Here is a 14,816-nt window from a genome sequence, read left to right on the forward strand (position 1 = left end):
GTATCACCCTGAGAGTGGGTGCTATGACAATCCTGAGGCCTGGGGCCCTGGAAACTGAACCTGTGACTGTCTTGCTGAGCAAGACTCTCAAGGGAACTGAACTGGTTCATAGTTGGTGACAGCCACTCACCTCTCTGAAAGAAAGCCTGCCCAGTTTAGAACTTAGGACTCCCACAAATAATGAGCTCACAATCAAAGATCACCGGATACTCAAGAAGAGAGCACTGTGTATCTCAGGTATTTAAAAAGATAATAAAGGAGAAAAAGCTAAAGAGGTAACGTATATAAAGCACTTAGCACAATGTCTGAAATGCTGTGGAAGCACCATTTGGATCGAGCTTCATGCTTTCTTCTCTGGACCAGCGCCCTTAGCACCGATTCTCCAGCTAACGCCATCCTGATTTGCACTGATCATGAGATTTACCTCTCTCTGGGCAGGCAGTCCACAGCTTTATGGTCCAGGGTTTACGGCAAATAATGCATAGAGATAATATAGTCTGGTTTCCTATTGCTGCTGTAACAAATTACCAAGAATTTAGAGGCTTAAAGCAATACACATTTATTCTCCTAACACTTCTGGTGATTAGAAGTCTGAAATGAGTCTTAGTGGCTAAAACCAAGGTGTTGCAGGGCTGCCTTCCTTCTGGAGGCTCTAGGGGAGAATATGATTCCTTGCCTTTTCTAGCTTCTAGAAGCTGCCTGCATTTCTTGGCTCATGGCCTCTTCTCCGTCTTTAAAGCCAGCGTTTTATCATCTTGTGACTATATCAGGCGCACCTGGCTAATCCAGAATAATCTTCCCATCTCAGGATCCTTAATTTATTTACTTCCACAAAGTCCCTTTTGCCTTGTAAGATAAGGAACTCATAGATTCTGAGGATTAGGACATAGACCACTTTGGGGGCCATTATTTAGCCCACCATAGGCAGGAGCAGAGAGCAGCTTCTCAAGGATTCATTAAGTGGTGGTGGAGATTGGTGGTGGTGGTGGAGGGGATTTTGAGAAAGAAATGGCTAAATGGGGAAAAGAGATGAATTTCAGCCCTGGGCATGATTGGATTGGCACATTTAGGGAAGGAGTTTAAAAAGATTTAGGGATTTTGCTTTCTAAAATGCAAGTATCATTGTCTATGTGTGTGTGTGTGTGTGTGTGGTGCGGGGGAGCAAGGGATGTGGGGGTGGTTGAAATAATATGATGAGCCAACAGTTTTATTACTACTGTAAAGAGTATTATTCTTTGGATTTTTTCAATTGACTGTGGCTGATATAGCAGAAAGGAGTGGATTTTTCCACATTGTTATTTCGTCTGGGGATCTTACTGAATTTTCTAAGTTCTCATTGGTCAGCCGTTGATTCCATTGAATTTTCTAGGCAGATAACATATCATATATTATTTTAAGAAAATATCAATGCTGATGTCAATAATACACACATGAGACAAAGTGGTTAAGAACTAAAAATGTGTGTTTTGGCAAAATGATTACCAAAAAAGTCAAGTATGTGCACTGTTCACCTTCAATTCCCCTGTGGCACAATAGCATGAAGGTGAGTCAGGCTGATTTTGGTGTTAGTTTTAGTTTTTAAGACCTGTTAAGTTGACACAGATTTACTTAGTCATCATGGCTGGTGTTTTGTGGCATGTCCATCCACTCACAATTTAAGGAAATAGTAAAGGGAACGTTTTTCCTTCTCAGCAGTTTGCTTCAGGTAGTCCCTTGTTGCTTTTACTACTAATGAGAGAAACTCCAGTTTCTTAACAGTTAATTTTAAAACTAACCTTTGCCCATATCTTTCCAGTCCCTGGTGGAGTGCCACGCATAGGAGCCCAGCACAATGGATATTTCTGTTCATGCCGGTGATGAGTGCTGTCGAGTGTTCCGTCTGCTAATCATTTAAGAAGGGCAGATTTACAGACCTTGAAGGCATATCTGTGAAGATGTTACTCTTTTAACTAAAAACTTATCTACTCAGTCTTTCTGCCAAAGGGTCAGCACTAAATGAGTGACTTGCCGGCACTCTGAGCGATTCCTGCCTCCAAATGAACTCGCGATTGTTCTCCTGCCTCCAGTATGTCGGTTAATGCTGCCACCACCATCAAAAGACAGGATCTAAGCCCAGAGACTTGGGAGTTCTCTTTCTCCCTCCCTTTCCTTAGGCTCCCATATGTGAATGCTGGTCAACTTTATCTCTACAATATCTCTGATATTCCTTCCTTCCTGTTCCTTTTCCTTGCCATTGCCTCTCACCTGCTGATATAAAATCGCATCCTGACTGGCCCCACTGCCTGAGCTTCTGTCCCCTCCAATTCAGCTAAAGTCCTACATGGAGAATAATAGCCCTGAAGCCCAGTTCCAATCAGCTCCCTCCTGGTCCTGTAACTTTCAACAGCTTCCCCCTGCTTTGCATAAAAGGCAAATACCACTGCTTGGCATTCAAGGGCCTCAAATCTACTTTTCCAGTCTTATATCTTTCTAGTTCCCTTTATATTGTTTATGTTTCAGTAAAACAGGACTATATGTTATCCCCAAATTTATTCTATGTCTCTCTCTCCCCCTCCAGGCTTTGCCGTGCACTGCTCTTTCCTGTGAAATGCCCAACTTCCCATCCCAAACACTCATATCCACTTGTGAAAATCTAACTTCTTATTCAAACTGCATCTCAGATGATAAGTATTTCCTTAATGGAATCTTTCATGAAATTCATACTCTCTCAAGTTGGAAGAGATCCTCCATTGTCATAGAATTTGTTCTGTATCTTTCTGACAACCCTTCTCATATTCAAACCTTGGTTATATTTATGTGTATACTAACCTCTCCACTAGATGATAAGATCCTAGGAAACTTTCACTATCCTTAGCAGATACTCAATAAATATTCATTAAATTTTGGGATGGATAAACAAGTGAATTAACTTTGTTAATTTATATCCTTGGGAATTTGTGATGCTATGAACAAGGAATTTGAGCCCACCAGAACAAGATCCACCTGGAACCACAATAACAGAATTTTCAATCCAGTAAGACGGCTATAATACACGCTAAGGCAAGAAGCAGCTCATCTCTGGAAAATGTGCCAGAATCTTAGCACACCGTTTTCAGAAAAGAGATACCGTCTTTTTACCTAAGACTAGGTTTAATCTTAGTACCAGAAACCTGAAACCTCCTAACTGGAGACTAAATAGGTATCAATTTTTAATAGATCATAAACTGTGACAGAGCTGAGAGTATCGAATTAGCTCAAGCATTAGCTACTCTGCAGTGCCAGCTGAGGGGCATGTGGAGAGACAGCGGCTGGAGAAGGCTGGGGTGGGGGTGGGAGCTGGACTTCTGGCCATGGTACTGGCAGCAACAGCTGCTTCCTGGCTCTGAAGGCAGCCCTCTGCCCTCCCTCTATGGCCAAGAGACAGAGGAGAAAAGCTCTAACAGCTAAGCGATCCAAGATGAGATGGGAAGGTGGGTGGACAGAGGGGGCAGGGGCTTAAGACGAGAACTCTGGAGGGGCCGCTGAGCTGTATGAAGCAGGATGATTAGTTAGATCGTCATCAGTCTGTAAGGGATGGGGATCTCCAACTGCTTGAGAGACTATATTACATCGGTTGTGAGAAAGAATAACTTCTATATTCCAGAAGCGCAGGGTTATCTGGAGAGTAAACTTACAGGTGCCTCATTTCAGAGCAACATGGAAAAATTCAGGCACATAAATCTACAAGTAGATAGCTTCAGCGCCACATTAATGGATGGTGAAAGGTGAGATTAAATGATTCTGAAACTTTGCCTGACCTGATAAACCTCTATGACTTAAGAAAGCAAACCCTGCTTGGCTGGACGCAGCCTCCGTAATGTTATTATAGTAAAAGGATTTTCTCACGTTGCAACCCGGGGAAGACAAACATGGTCTTCATGCTGTGGTGTTCTGCACCCATCTGTGCACAGGGCTTTTACATTAAGATTAGCGTCTGGAAGACTTGGTAAAGCACTCGGTAGACTTTGGTTGTGTTTTATTCTAAATAAACTTATAAAGAGTGGATCCACTTTTAATATTTTAAAAATATTCTCCCCTTCACCTTCAAAATAGACTGGACTTGCTAATTTATTTTTAAGTGCATGGAGAACAAGTTGGCCATAATCTCCAGCACCTCTGGGGAAGAACTGTAACTTGGAGCAGAACTTGTTAACCTACACATTTGAGGAGGGGGAAAAGCCCACCAGGCCCTTTCTCATCTGGAGCATAAAGAGGTCACCTTCTTAGACTCTTTGCTCACCACTGGTCAACAGTGCACGAAAAGATGCTCTATATGACCCTTGGGTAGGAAAATGAAAATCAAAACAGTAAGAAACCATAGGGACGGGGGCAAAATTCAGCGTTGATAATATTTCTTATGGAAACATAAAGTGCTACAATGATTAGTTTATAGTACTTGTTTGAATTACGAATAGACATCGAGTTTGACCCCCAAACCTCATTTTTAAACCTCCATGTTACTGATAAATTAGCAAGAGTAACTTGAAATATGTGTACAAGGATGTTAAGTGAATCAGAGTTTGTAAGAGCCGGATGAAATAATGATACTAGGCAGCTGTGTTTGTGGTATTTTAAGTGTAAAAAGTGAATTTCAGGGTAATAGCATAATATGATCCTGATTTCGTAGATAAGACCTTTTTTGCTTAGACATGCTTATGCATTCAGTGAAGAGTGAGCAGAAAGAGAAGCACTCATTTGGGTCACATTCGTTGCCTTGAAGGGACTGTGATTAGAAGGGTCGAGAGATGAGAGACTTAACTTTTACTTGATTTACCTCTGTATTGTTTGATGTTTACCATGAACATATATTATTTTTGTAATAAAATTATTTAAGACTGCTTTCTTAAAAATCTCATATTTAAAAACTCACAAGAGGACCAAGAGCCATTTCTGCAGATTCCGTGATTCCACAGACACATCACATTCGTATAGCTGTGTGTTTTCTTTTGAATACTATTTTTCGCCTTATAAAACGGGAAATCTCCTAAACAGATGAACACATGAAGTTATTTTATTTCATGTGACGTACATGACAATTATACTCTTACGTGAGAAAAAAATGTTCCTGTTTGAAAAAAATCAAAGGAAAAAAAATCCCACTCAACTCCATGGCTTAAGAGGAGAAAATATTCATAATAAGTGATTGGAAAAAGAAAAACAAGACTTGGCTTGCTTATAAAAGTAAGATACTTTTTATTTATACAGACTAAACAGAAAGTACTTCAACTTTCTAAAAATGATAAGCACTCTCTCTACAACCTAAGTATGTACAGATACACTATTTTTCATTTATGTCTTGGGTTTTCTTCTTTTTCTTAGTCAATATTTATTTATTGTCTTTTTTAAAGAATTATTTTATCAGTCCTGTATTCAAGATGCACAATTTCAAATTTCATTTTATTAGATCAAGACACAAAAATAGGGTAAGACATAAAGGAAATACACGAATGAAAGCCTTTGCTATATTTAAATGGATCTCGGAGGTGTTAAATTTGTGTTTTCATGTTATTCTGGATACTTTTGGAATTTTTAAACCATTGTCATAATTCTGTCATCTTTGGTTGTCTGCATATAGCATGTAGGATCTCAATAGAGTGTGACCCCTGAATGCCTCTTTGTATAGCCCCCAGCGATTATGACTTGACTACCATCTTTAGGATTCGTCCACAGGCTCTGGATCAACCTGTGTGTAGTGAGAGGGATTTTAAAGGAGATTAAATAATCCTGCAGGTTCAATGACATTTAGAACTAGTTAGCTGATTCAGTGGCTTAGTCCCAGTAATCGGGGTTCTATCTTGCCTAAGACCTGAACCTATATCACAATTTATGTAAAGATCACTATCTCTTTTTCCCTAAACTTAAGCCTTTGGCTTGATAATTGGTCCGGGGCCCCAGGCCTTCTAGGTCTGTCATTCTTGATTCTTTTTTGGTCATGCACTCCTTTGGGATTCTGATAAAAGTTATATCTGTTTTCCTTGAAAATGCATGTGTTCTTAGACACACACAGAAAGCAATTTCAGATACAGTTTCAGGGTTTTTATGAACTCCAAGGCCCACCTAGGAATGGGGTCCTCACCTATTGCAGGCTTTAACACCACACGTAGTGCACCCAAGCAGAAACAGCCCCATTGCGGCAGCATCATAAAACACGTGCCATTGATCCCGTCCTGCCCTTTGGGGCACCAGAATCATGTTAGCAATAGCCAGGTAGAGTCCACCCAGTACAAATATTTGTCTAAAGCAGTACCCAGAGAGGTTCTTTGATTTAGAACTTTATGAGAAGAATGAAATCATTAGCTGAGCAGAAGTGAGTATTAGAGAAAGAGAACAATAAAGATTTTTATTATATTGATAAGAACTTAATTGCACACTGTGAATTCCAAAGCAGCAAGGTTCTGATATGTACTTTTCAGTTCTTCTGCACTGAGGAAATTTTAAACTCTTGTATTCACAGTGGTTAAAAGAATTGTGGCCTGTGTTCTTCAGATTATTTTAAACTCAACTATCAAACATTTATAGGCTTTTTTGTGTGTGTGTGTGTGAGGAAGATCAGCCCTGAGCTAACATCCATGCCAATCGTCCTCTTTTTTTCCCCTTTTTCTCCCTAAAGCCCCAGTAGATAGTTGTATGTCATAGTTGTACATCCCTCTAGTTGCTGTATGTGGGACCCGGCCTCAGCATGGCCAGACAAGTGGTGCATGTGTGCATGCCCAGGATCCGAACTCGGGCCACCAGTAGCGGAGCGCGTGCACTTAACTACCAAGCCACGGGCCCAGCCACCTCAAACATTTATTAAACACCAACCGTGTATCAGACCTCAAGACAGCTTTTGTAGATAAAAATATGAGTAAGGAGCTGAAAACATAGTGTAGGAGAAAGATGTGCAACTAAAGAATAATAAAAGGTACTGCTACTTTCTGCACGTGGGCACCGTGTTAAGGGTTTCACATGTGTTATTTCATCAACTCTTTAAAACCAGTCTAGAGGCAGGCTTGTTATTATCCTCATTTGTAAAAGCATAGAGAACTCGAGTAAATTGCTCCTGTACCATGGTGGAGCTGGAGTTCAGACCTGAGTCCAGGGAAGACCCAAGTTTTTGGGGCCCTCTTTGAAAAAACATATACTTCATACCCATTAGATAACTATTAGAAAAAACAGAGCAAAACAAAAGCAGAATATAACAAGCGTTGGCAAGGATGTGGAGAGATTGGAACCCTTGTGCGTTGCTTGTGGGAATGTAAAATGGTGCAGCCTCTGTGGAGAATAGTATGGTGCTTTCTCAAAAAATTAAACAAACAACTACCATATGGTCCAGCAATCCCACCTCTGGGCTTATACCTAAAAGAATTGAAAGCAGGGACTTGAATAGATATTTGTACACTCACGTTCGTAGCAGCGTTATTCAGAATAGCCAAAAGGTAGAAACAATGCAAGTGTCCATCGACAGATGAATGGATAAACAAAATGTGGTATATACATACAATGGATTATTACTGAGTCTTCAAAAGGAATGATACTTGCTATAACATGGATGAACCTTGAAGACTATGCTGAGTGAAATAAGCCAGACATGAAAGGATAAAAGAATGATACAATTATGAGTCCATTTATATGAGGTACCCAGAATAGTCCAAGTCAGAGAGACAGAAAGTAGAATATCGGTTACGAGGGGCTGAGGGAAGGGGAACTGGGGAGTTATTGTTTCCTGGGTACAGAGTTTCAGTTTGGGAAGAGGAAAAATGTCTTCAGATGGAGACAGTGGTGATGGTTGCATAGCAATGTGACTACACTTAACACCACAGAACTGTACACCTAAAATGGTTAAAATGGTAAATTTAATTTCACTGCAGAAAAGAATACAAAATTAATAATAAAAATTAGTCACTAAGATAAATATCTATTTAAGACAAAAAAAGAAATCATAAATTAAACCTTTAAAAAAGTTAAGAAGTATCAAAAACATCACAAAATCCAGAAAAATAATATCATATTTTATATTAATGAACTGCCTGATACAATTCTATAACTTTTCCCTATATTTTAGTTTCATAATCTTTGGTTGCCTCTTCACATGACAAAGAGTTTATATCATTTTCTATAGAGGGAATAGAAAGATAATTCGGTCTTCTATTATGGTTGGTTAAAATTTGTTTTTTTGTTATTTATATTGGGATGCATAAAACTTCACACACATTTGAAGTACTGCTTCAGGTTTGTGCCTTACCAATATAGGATTCTCATAAATTTAATTCTGTAATATTTACATCAGAAAAATTAAAATTACAATGTGGTTTTCATTGTGTATGAGGCATTCCTGAGAGGAGAGAATTTCTGTCTTGACTAGGATGAGAACCAAATTCTCTGACTATAATTTTATATATTTGGTGATTAAAAATTTTTCAACAGATTTTCTCTGTCTCTGCACATTTCACAATCTCTTTCTCTCGAACAACCTACAAATTTCTGAAACTGGAGGCATTAGGACACTTTCACATTTTGGTAAGATTTTGGCCCCTGAATATTTTTTTCGGCGTAGTGGGTGCTACTACGCAGCAGAATGGCTAGCAATAAATTATCGATATACAGAAATGACTGTGAACTACATAAATATATCCCATTAAACCCAAACTAAAATTCAACTTCCTCTTATCTGGATCTCAGAATGCCTGCAGCCTCTCTAACGCCATCTGACACGGGAAATGCGATGGCGGGGACTCAGAGTAAAATGACAGTGGGCTTGACTAATTGTGGTTAAATACCTTTTGCAAATTTTATATAAACATATGACTACATGGACACATTTCTAGGGCTCTTCTGGGACCCTGGAAGTGGGTCGAACAAGTGGAGGGTCCTGAAGCCACCTCTGCCTAAGTCTGCCTGACGCCTATATTTTTGCTTCTCAACGCTACACTGTTCCACTTCAGATAATTATAAAGCATTGAGGTAATGACAACAAGAGAAACCTAACTAGACTTTAGGGACGTGCCAATGAAGGATTCCTGAAAGAGCCTGGGCCAAGGAAGGCTTTGGAGTGAAGAATTCACCGATCTCATGCTGGCCTGTACCAGGATAGCATTGTCTTATTTCAAGCCTTTTACTTCCATTTTCAGAAAATTAACAGTGCCAGCTCTTCCCCACTGAGCATATCTAATTCCACATCCTGCCCAATGACGCCATAAAAAAAGATTTGTTTTCTCCTTTTCTTTGAAAAAAAAATGAGTAGAACACACGTTTACAAGAAATGGAAAGATTACAACAAATGTTGGCACGACAGAAGCAAAGAGTAAAGTAGATAAAAACCTTCCAAAGGAGGAGCTACATGCTCTAAATGAATTTATGTCTCTTCGAGAGGAGTACGACCCAGGGTATTGAGGGAATGTTTAGATAAGATGGATGAACCTCAGCCAGGAACTCAGAGGTAGAGTGGAGACTCATGTAGAATGACTGTATCCTGGCAAATGCTAGCCCAAATTTCAAAAATAGAATGGTGGGGGCCAGCCCAGTGGCATAGTGGTTAAGTTCACTGGCTCTGCTTTGGTGGCCCAGAGTTGTCAGATTCAGATCCCCAGCGCGGACCTACGCACTGCTCATCCAGTTGTGCTGCGATGTATCCCACATACAAAATGGAGGAACATGGGCAGGGATGTTAGCTCAGCTATAGATCATGAGCTTGATGCAAATCTGGGTAATGTTCTAAAACAAGTATCATATAGATAGTGTTAATCACATAGGGAATCGTCAATAAAATGACAATAGGATTACCAATAATGAATCAGGTATGTCAGTTATAAAAAGCATGCAGACTCCAATTATGCAATGAAGAGATGAGTTAAATTTAGTCAAGTGGTGAAGAATATTAGCCTGTAGAGGGATATCAATTACCAAATCAGACAATTAAAGGTTTTAAACACATTTACTTTAAGAATTGGGTAAAGATACACATAGTGTGCCAGGTTACACAAAATGATGTGAGCTTGAAAAGTACTATCGCCTCAAGGAGACACCCTGCACGTTGACCTTTGGTTCATGTAGAGTCACCCCACCACGTGCAGGACCTAACTAGGTCCCTGCTCCTCTCTCAAATTGTTTAATCGACACTTCAACCTTGATACTGATCCTCTGACACAGTAACCTCAGCCCAGTGAGATCTTCAGTCTCTTCTCTTTATTTTAGTAAATCACTGAAATACCAGGAGAAGAGAGAGGTAACTACAGGACTGTTGAGGTTAATCAAACCCACGGTATTAACATGTTCGTATTGAGTTTAGGAATTGATTATCTAATCATTGGAATAATCTATAAAATATTATTTTTTAAGGTGCTTGAAGCATTTAATAGAATCTGACATTTTAGAAATATAGATATATAACCATTTAATTTTAAAGGGATAAGAGAATTTTGTTAAGCTTGTACTCAGTGTTTGAATGTTTAAGAGAACAAAATTTACTAAAGTGTACATTAGATTTATTAATTTCACCAGAGTTGCTTTAATTATTAGAAAAGCCCCCTTCTTTTTGACTTGACAAGTATGTAAACGACTAACATGTCAGGCATTTGAAATGTTTGAGAGATTCAAGTAGACTAAATTTACAATTGGCATAGTTTAAAATATTTAAAGGAACTTAACTAACCAGGTCTATCAACTCCATTAATTGTTTAGAGGAATTAACATTGAATTGAATATTCATCAAGGAATAGTGTAAATAATAACTTGTATTTTCCACATCAATTTTAAGATTTATAAAGATTTGTTTGTTAAATATAAAAGATTTAGAAAAACCAATTTTTCAGCTTTATAGCTTTAATACGTTGAATAGCAATTAAGACCTATATAGAATCATGTTTTATAAGATTCAGAGATTCCTTTGGTTGTGAAAAGGTAGAACTTTTTGCTACTTACAGCTCCAAATGAGAGCAGACTGCCAGGCAGGGCCACGCAGCGGAATGCACCTGAGGAGAGGGTAACAGCAAGCTGGAGCTGTGGGGGCATCTGACGGCTCGAGAGTAGTGTAAGCTTAGGTGGGTTTCCCGAGCTCCCCATGGATTGGTTAATTTGAATCATTTTGGCAGCTCTGGGGTTTGGGGTTGGCCCCAGTTATCTGGTGCCTGGCCCAGTGGAGATTAGGATGGGCGAATAGCGGCCCCAGGGTGTGTGAGTCTGATAAGGAAAGTGGTTGGGGTGTGAACTTAATCAGCTGCTCAAGAAGGGGAACTGACCAGTCTCCAGCGAGGGCCTCAAAACTAAGTCAAGGCAGCACAATAAATTTAAATAAATTTAAATAACATATATATAGTTTTTTTAGTCAAGACATTTTATATACTTATATTTATAAATATATACATATACATTTTATTTATTTATTTATTTTGTTTATTGCAGTAACATTGGTTTATAACATTGCATAAATTTCAGGTGTACATCATTATACTTCTATTTCTGCATAGATTACGTCATGTTCACCACCCAAATACTAATACATATACATTTTATATATAGATATTTATAAATATATACATATGTTTATAAATATAATATAAATATATAAATAAATATAAATAAAATATATAGAGAGAGTCTTATAGTCAAGATATTAAGGAGTCAACCGATATGTATATGTATATATATCAGTTAACCCCTTAATGTCTTAACATCAGTTTTGAGCTAAATTATTTGGGGTATGTTGAGACTTCTACAAGGAGGACATAAGTTGCCTTAAACAGCATAGAAAATATTTTTTTACAACAGTAAAAAGGAAGAAACTAAGCGAAAGCGTGAAAAAGTATAAAGTCCCTGAAGGCTGGCTTGTAGCCAGGCTCCCCGTTTGTTTGGTGTTAACTAGAGGAATAAATCAGTTATGACAGAGCCTTTAGTAATATTTTGGCTGAATTATAGAGTATGCTAAAGGTGCAAGTTGTGTTTTGATCTGTTAGAGTTGCCACTTGATTGGTGGTGTTAACCTGCATACAACAGGAAGTATTAATAACATCAAAAACATCTCCTTGACTAGCTAATATATTATCAAGGACAAATCTTTTGTCAAAAATCATTTTTGCCAGGGTTCCCTGGACTTGATTAAGCAGACCTAGTATTTGTTGTGCTTGAGACATATGAGCTACTAGAGTTTCGGACGTTGGTAGGTTCGTGTCAATGATTTTTGACTGTTGGGTTAGAGCAATGGTCCCTGTGGCCATTCCACAAAGTCTCAGAGTAGTGGTGAGTCCCAATATTATAGCTATGAATGCTGCACACGGATGATGTATGGCCAGGGTCAGGAAAAATTATTAAAGTTTACATAAACGAGAAGATCAAGAGAGGCTGGAAGGCGTCCATGTGGTTTGTGGCTTGGGGGTAACGGAAGAGCAAAGCAGAGTGGTTGAGCACCCTTGTGTGTTGGGCCACAATATAGTCCTGTGGTGTTATTTTTAGATTGAAAAACTGTACCTTACTTTAGGTAAACAGGAATTACAAAGAATGGGATTGGAGGAAGACAACGATTTTTGCTGGGTATATGGTGAGCTACCCAAGGGGTAGCTCACGTGTGGTATTCATTGAGGAAACATAGAGCATTTGCCACTTGCCATGAGGGGGCACCGCAGATACAGGGGAGACGGCAGTTTGGAATAGGTTTTAATTTCCCAATATTTTCTTTCTCTGGGCCAGACATCAGCTGGAAAAATGTGTGGTGTGGGATATGTGGAAGCAGGTTGATGGATAGTCAGTGCATGAGAGGCTACTTGAGTCAGAGTACGTATGTGGTAGATGTCTGTGCAAATATCCAAGGGGTTGGGGCAATGGGTTTGCATTTTGCTTGCCTTGTATTCTTTTGAAAGGCAAGAGGGGTAGACACTGTGAGAACAGGAGAGACTGAGGTGGGGGTGTGGATACTGAAAAATGAGGAAGGGAAGAGAAGGAAGGGGAATGAATGGTTTGAGCATTGGAAGGCCAGCAGAATTCTCCTGTTAACAGCCGGGAGAGCACACAGTGTGGATACTTCAGTAACGTTACTCTTTAGGCAGGAGAGGTGGATGGTATTAGCGGCAATCTGAATCTCAGAAGCTTTGTGGAGACTTTGGGCTTGGTGCCATAGGGGCTTAACATGGTATAGGATTGAATTACAACCACAGGGGGAAGAACTTAGAGTTTTACAGGTATCACAAAGCAGAGTTGGGCCGTGTGGCAAATAAACTGCAGTATCTGGAAAGTCACTCCAGTCTGAGTATCCCATCGTTTAAAACAGGACTCAACAGTATAATTAGTCACTGGAAAACCAAGAGTCTGGGTCTTCTGTGAGTGGTGAGGCTGTCCCAGCTCTGCTGTAGTTGGGACTCCTGGGGGTTGGTTGGGAGGCAGAGGTTAAGTCATCTCCAGCGGCAAGCTCTTAGACTTGGGGGATGTGATACAGAGGTATCCTTCCATGTGAGTATCCACTCAGGTTGATGTGGGTCATATCCTTGTGGCTCTACAGTGTTATAACAAGGCTGAGTGGCTTGTAGAAGTTGAAGGCATGGTTGGGCCCTGGAAGCTTGGTTTGTAAATATCTTTTTTTAAAAATGGTTCTTCACAATTAATTTTTTTGTATAATTTTGTCTTGAGGTCACATTGGTTTATAACATTATATAAATTTCAAGTGTACATCATTATATTTCAATTTCTGTGTAGACTGCATCATGTTCACCACCCAAAGACTAATTGCCATCTGTCACCTTACACACATGCCATTTTACCCCTTTTGCCCTCCCTCTCCCTCCTTCCCCTATGTTAACCACCAGTCTATTCTCTGTGTCTGTTTGTTGTTTTTGTTGTTGCTTTTATCTTCCACATATGAGTGAAATAATATGGTATTTGGCTTTCTCCGTCTGACTGATTTTGTTTAGCATAATGCCCTCGAGGTCTATGCGTGTTGTCACAAATGGCAGGACTTTCTTCTTTTTTATGGTTGAATAACATTCCATTGTATACGTGTACCACATCTTCTTTATCCATTCATTACTTAGGTTGTTTCCTGTTTTGCCTATTGTAAAGAATGCTGCAATGAACATGGTGGTGAAGATATCTCTTTGAGATAGTAATTTCATTTATTCTGGATAAATATCCAGAAGTGGGATTGTTGAATCATATGGTAGTTCTATTTTTAATTTTTTGAGGAACCATTATACTGTTCTCCACAGCGGCTGCGCCAATTTACATTCCTACCAACAGTGCGCAAGAGTTCCCTTTTCTCCACCGCCTCGCAAGTATTTGTTATCACATGTGTTTTTTGATAGTAGCCATTCTAACAGGTGTGAGGTGATATCTTATTGCAGTTTTGATTTGCATTTCCCTAATGATTAGTGATATTGAACATCTTTTCATGTATCTGTTGGCCATTTGTATGTCCTCTTTGGAAAAATGTCTGTTCAAGGTCTCTGTCCATTTTATAATTAGATTATTTGTTTTTTTGTTTTTGTTTTTGTTTTTGCATTAAGATGTATGAATTCCTTATTAGATTTTGGATATTACCTCAATCAGACATATAGTTTGCAAATATTTTCTCTCATTCGAAGGTTGCTTTTTCATTTTGTTTATTGTTTCTTTTGCTGTTCAGAAGCTTTTTAGTTTGATGTAGTACCATTTGTTTATTTCTTCTTTTGTTGCTTGCGCTTTTAGTGTCTTATCCAAAAAATCATTTCCAAGACCAATGTTAAGGAGCTTTGTCCCTACGTATTCTTCTAGGAGTTTAATAGTTTCAGGTCTTTCACGTAAGTCTTTGATTCATTTGAAGTTAATTTTTGTGAGTGGTGTAAGATAGGGGTCCAAAT

The 14,816-nt window shown here is 39.0% G+C and overlaps 1 protein-coding gene across 1 annotated transcript in view; it reads right to left on the reverse strand.

Moving 5' to 3' along the window:
* The window catches only part of CA1 (carbonic anhydrase 1), a 39,719-nt gene extending 28,679 nt beyond the window's left edge, over nt 1-11,040 (reverse strand). Inside the window, exon 1 of the mRNA XM_058528967.1 lies at nt 10,918-11,040. The gene's annotated coding sequence lies outside the window, so the exon portion shown is untranslated. The remainder of the gene's footprint in view (nt 1-10,917) is intronic.
* Between the last annotated feature and the right edge of the window lie 3,776 nt (nt 11,041-14,816).

This window comes from Diceros bicornis, chromosome 33 (assembly GCF_020826845.1).
Source record: "Diceros bicornis minor isolate mBicDic1 chromosome 33, mDicBic1.mat.cur, whole genome shotgun sequence".
Taxonomy (NCBI): Eukaryota; Metazoa; Chordata; class Mammalia; order Perissodactyla; family Rhinocerotidae; genus Diceros; species Diceros bicornis.